Source organism: Corella eumyota, chromosome 6 (genome assembly GCF_963082875.1).
Source record: "Corella eumyota chromosome 6, kaCorEumy4.1, whole genome shotgun sequence".
NCBI lineage: Eukaryota > Metazoa > Chordata > Ascidiacea > Phlebobranchia > Corellidae > Corella > Corella eumyota.
In genome coordinates, this window is record NC_137495.1 from 8,472,081 (window position 1) to 8,476,789 (window position 4,709).

The 4,709-nt window shown below is 52.8% G+C and overlaps 1 pseudogene; it reads right to left on the reverse strand.

The window, feature by feature from the left end:
* Positions 1-1,354, reverse strand: part of LOC145758216 (small subunit ribosomal RNA) — a 1,578-nt pseudogene extending 224 nt beyond the window's left edge.
* Positions 1,355-4,709: the final 3,355 nt, after the last annotated feature.

A 4,709-nucleotide genomic window follows, 5' to 3' on the forward strand; every position in this document is an offset into this window, starting at 1 on the left:
GAATTCCTCGTTCAAGCGAAATAATTTCAATTCTCTATCCCTAGCACGACCGGGGTTCATCGGGTTACCCAGACCTTTCGGCCAAGGCGAACACACGTTGATCCGATCAGTGTAGCGCGCGTGGGTGAGATCCGGGTGAGATCTCCCGTGTTGAGTCAAATTAAGCCGCAGGCTCCACTCCTGGTGGTGCCCTTCCGTCAATTCCTTTAAGTTTCAGCTTTGCAACCATACTTCCCCCGGAACCCAAAGACTTGGTTTCCCGCAAGCTGCCGGAGAGGTCGTCAAAATAACGCCCCCCGATCGCTAGTTGGCATCGTTTATAGTCAGAATTAGGACGGTATCTGATCGTCTTCGCAACTCTGACTTTCGCTCTTGATTAAAGAAAACATTCTTGGCAAATGCTTTCGCAGTCGTTCGTCTTGCGCCGATCCAAGAATTTCACCTCTAACGGCACAGTACGAATGCCCCCGTCCGTCCCTCTTAATCATTACCTCGCGCTCCGAAAACCAACAAAAAAGAACCGAGGTCCTATTTCATTATTCCATGCAACACTATCCAGGCGAAGCGCCTGCTTTGAACACTCTAATTTTTTCAAGGTAAACGTCCCGGCCGCCGCCGACACTCAGTCAAGAGCACCGACGGAAAACCGGAGGTAAAGCCAGAACGGACAGTGCGCGGCTTGCGACGGACCGAACGCCTGCGCCCAAAATCCAACTACGAGCTTTTTAACCGCAACAACTTAAATATACACTTTTGGAGCTGGAATTACCGCGGCTGCTGGCACCAGACTTGCTCTCCAATGGATACTCGTTAAAATTTTTACAGTGTACTCATTCCAATTACAGGGCCTCGTTAGAGTCCTGTATCGTTATTTTTCGTCACTACCTCCCCGCGTCGGGAATTGGTAATTTGCGCGCCTGCTGCCTTCCATGGATGTGGTAGCCGTTTCTCAGGCTCCCTCTCCGGAATCGAACCCTGATTCCCCGTTACCCGTAAGAACCTCGGTAGGCAGATACCGTACCGACGAAAGTTGATAGGGCAGACACTTGAATGATCCGTCGCCGGTGCAAGACCGTGCGATCAGCAAAGTTATCCCGAGTCGCCAACAAGACGAGCCGAAGCCGAAGCCCGGCAGGTTTTTGATATGATAATGGCGCGCCTCCCGCAAGGTCGGCGCTTTTTGCATGTATTAGCTCTAGAATTACCACAGTTATCGAAGTAAAATTTACGATCAAATGAATCACGACTGATTTAATGAGCCATTCGCAGTTTTACCGTACGCAAGTTCGTACTGAGACATGCATGGCTTAATCTTTGAGACAAGCATATGACTACTGGCAGGATCAACCAGGTAACTATCGGCCGACAAAATACGCGAACGGAGCCTTTCGCTTTCCCCGTCGCGGTATCGCACTGTATTACTCATTCACTATTTTAGCTTAGCTCCTCAAACCCGGCGTAAGCCGCGATCTGGACGCCGTCGACACCGGCCAGATGCCCTTTCGGGCGAAGCCGCGCGCGGGCTGCGTTTGCATACAACACCAGGAACGCCCAACAAAAGCGAACCGAGAAAACCATCACTTGCGTGCGCACCGGCCACCGCAACTACGGCCCGAGGCCGTGGTCGCGCGCCGAAACACAAGCTCGTATTTGCTACTTAATTTTTTCCGTCTAACGTTCAGAGCCTCGCTGCTAGCTACGACGCCTTCGCGGGTCAGCATCAAGTCTGCCCAAAAGCGCACTTCGCCTGCACGACACCACATCGTTTTGTCACCAAATACCTTCAACCGACAACCGCATCGCCAATTTGCTCATTTCGCCACAACGACGTCTTCCCTCAAAGTATACAGGGAAGCTGGTCTCGCGACAAAGGTAGCAAACATGTCGAATTTCGACAATTTTCCAAAACGTGCGTTTCTGTGCGGGAAATTGTTCATCGGGCGTCGGCCGATGTCGTGCGTCTTTGCCCGGGCGATTTTCGAAAGTCGCCGGACTTGTGTTTTTCACGCGCGCGGCGGTGGGCTGGTCTTGCGACAAAGGTAGCAAACATGTCGAATTTCGACAATTTTCCAAAACGTGCGTTTCTGTGCGGGAAATTGTTCATCGGGCGTCGGCCGATGTCGTGCGTCTTTGTCCGGGCGATTTTCGAAAGTCGCCGGACTTGTGTTTTTTACACGCGCGCCGGTGGGCTGGTCTCGCGACAAAGGTAGCAAACATGTCGAATTTCGACAATTTTCCAAAACGTGCGTTTCTGTGCGGGAAATTGTTCATCGGGCGTCGGCCGATGTCGTGCGTCTTTGCCCGGGCGATTTTCGAAAGTCGCCGGACTTGTGTTTTTCACGCGCGTGCCGGTGGGCTGGTCTCGCGACAAAGGTAGCAAACATGTCGAATTTCGACAATTTTCCAAAACGTGCGTTTCTATGCGGGAAATTGTTCATCGGGCGGCGGCCGATGTCGTGCGTCTTTGTCCGGGCGATTTTCGAAAGTCGCCGGACTTGTGTTTTTTACACGCGCGCCGGTGGGCTGGTCTCGCGACAAAGGTAGCAAACATGTCGAATTTCGACAATTTTCCAAAACGTGCGTTTCTGTGCGGGAAATTGTTTATCGGGCGTCGGCCGATGTCGTGCGTCTTTGTCCGGGCGATTTTCGAAAGTCGCCGGACTTGTGTTTTTTACGCGCGCGCCGGTGGGCTGGTCTCGCGACAAAGGTAGCAAACATGTCGAATTTCGACAATTTTCCAAAACGTGCGTTTCTGTGCGGGAAATTGTTCATCGGGCGTCGGCCGATGTCGTGCGTCTTTGTCCGGGCGATTTTCGAAAGTCGCCGGACTTGTGTTTTTTACGCGCGCGCCGGTGGGCTGGTCTCGCGACAAAGGTAGCAAACATGTCGAATTTCGACAATTTTCCAAAACGTGCGTTTCTGTGCGGGAAATTGTTCATCGGGCGTCGGCCGTTGTCGTACGTCTTTGTCCGGGCGATTTTCGAAAGTCGCCGGACTTGTGTTTTTTACGCGCGCGCCGGTGGGCTGGTCTCGCGACAAAGGTAGCAAACATGTCGAAGTTCGACAATTTTCCAAAACGTGCGTTTCTGTGCGGGAAATTGATCATCGGGCGTCGGCCGATGTCGTGCGTCTTTGTCCGGGCGATTTTCGAAAGTCGCCGGACTTGTGTTTTTTACGCGCGCGCCGGTAAGCTGGTCTCGCGACAAAGGTAGCAAACATGTCGAATTTCGACAATTTTCCAAAACGTGCGTTTCTGTGCGGGAAATTGTTCATCGGGCGTCGGCCGATGTCGTGCGTCTTTGTCCTGGCGATTTTCGAAAGTCGCCGGACTTGTGTTTTTTACGCGCGCGCCGGTGGGCTGGTCTCGCGACAAAGGTAGCAAACATGTCGATTTCGACAATTTTCCAAAACGTGCGTTTCTGTGCGGGAAATTGTTCATCGGGCGTCGGCCGATGTCGTGCGTCTTTGTCCGGGCGATTTTCGAAAGTCGCCGGACTTGTGTTTTTTACGCGCGCGCCGGTGGGCTGGTCTCGCGACAAAGGTAGCAAACATGTCGAATTTCGACAATTTTCCAATACGTGCGTTTTTGTGCGGGAAATTTTCATCGGGCGTCGGCCGATGTCGTGCGTCTTTGTCCGGGCGATTTTCGAAAGTCGCCGGACTTGTGTTTTTTACGCGCGCGCCGGTGGGCTGGTCTCGCGACAAAGGTAGCAAACATGTCGATTTCGACAATTTTCCAAAACGTGCGTTTCTGTGCGGGAAATTGTTCATCGGGCGTCGGCCGATGTCGTGCGTCTTTGTCCGGGCGATTTTCGAAAGTCGCCGGACTTGTGTTTTTTACGCGCGCGCCGGTGGGCTGGTCTCGCGACAAAGGTAGCAAACATGTCGAATTTCGACAATTTTCCAAAACGTGCGTTTTTGTGCGGGAAATTGTTCATCGGGCGTCGGCCGATGTCGTGCGTCTTTGTCCGGGCGATTTTCGAAAGTCGCCGGACTTGTGTTTTTTACGCGCGCGCCGGTGGGCTGGTCTCGCGACAAAGGTAGCAAACATGTCGAATTTCGACAATTTTCCAAAACGTGCGTTTCTGTGCGGGAAATTGTTCATCGGGCGTCGGCCGATGTCGTGCGTCTTTGTCCGGGCGATTTTCGAAAGTCGCCGGACTTGTGTTTTTTACGCGCGCGCCGGTGGGCTGGTCTCGCGACAAAGGTAGCAAACATGTCGATTTCGACAATTTTCCAAAACGTGCGTTTCTGTGCGGGAAATTGTTCATCGGGCGTCGGCCGATGTCGTGCGTCTTTGTCCGGGCGATTTTCGAAAGTCGCCGGACTTGTGTTTTTTACGCGCGCGCCGGTGGGCTGGTCTCGCGACAAAGGTAGCAAACATGTCGAATTTCGACAATTTTCCAAAACGTGCGTTTTTGTGCGGGAAATTTTCATCGGGCGTCGGCCGATGTCGTTCGTCTTTGTCCGGGCGATTTTCGAAAGTCGCCGGACTTGTGTTTTTTACGCGCGCGCCGGTGGGCTGGTCTCGCGACAAAGGTAGCAAACATGTCGATTTCGACAATTTTCCAAAACGTGCGTTTCTGTGCGGGAAATTGTTCATCGGGCGTCGGCCGATGTCGTGCGCCTTTGCCCGGGCGATTTTCGAAAGTCGCCGGACTTGTGTTATTCAAGCTCGAACGGTACTCGACAATTCTTCGAATGGCCTC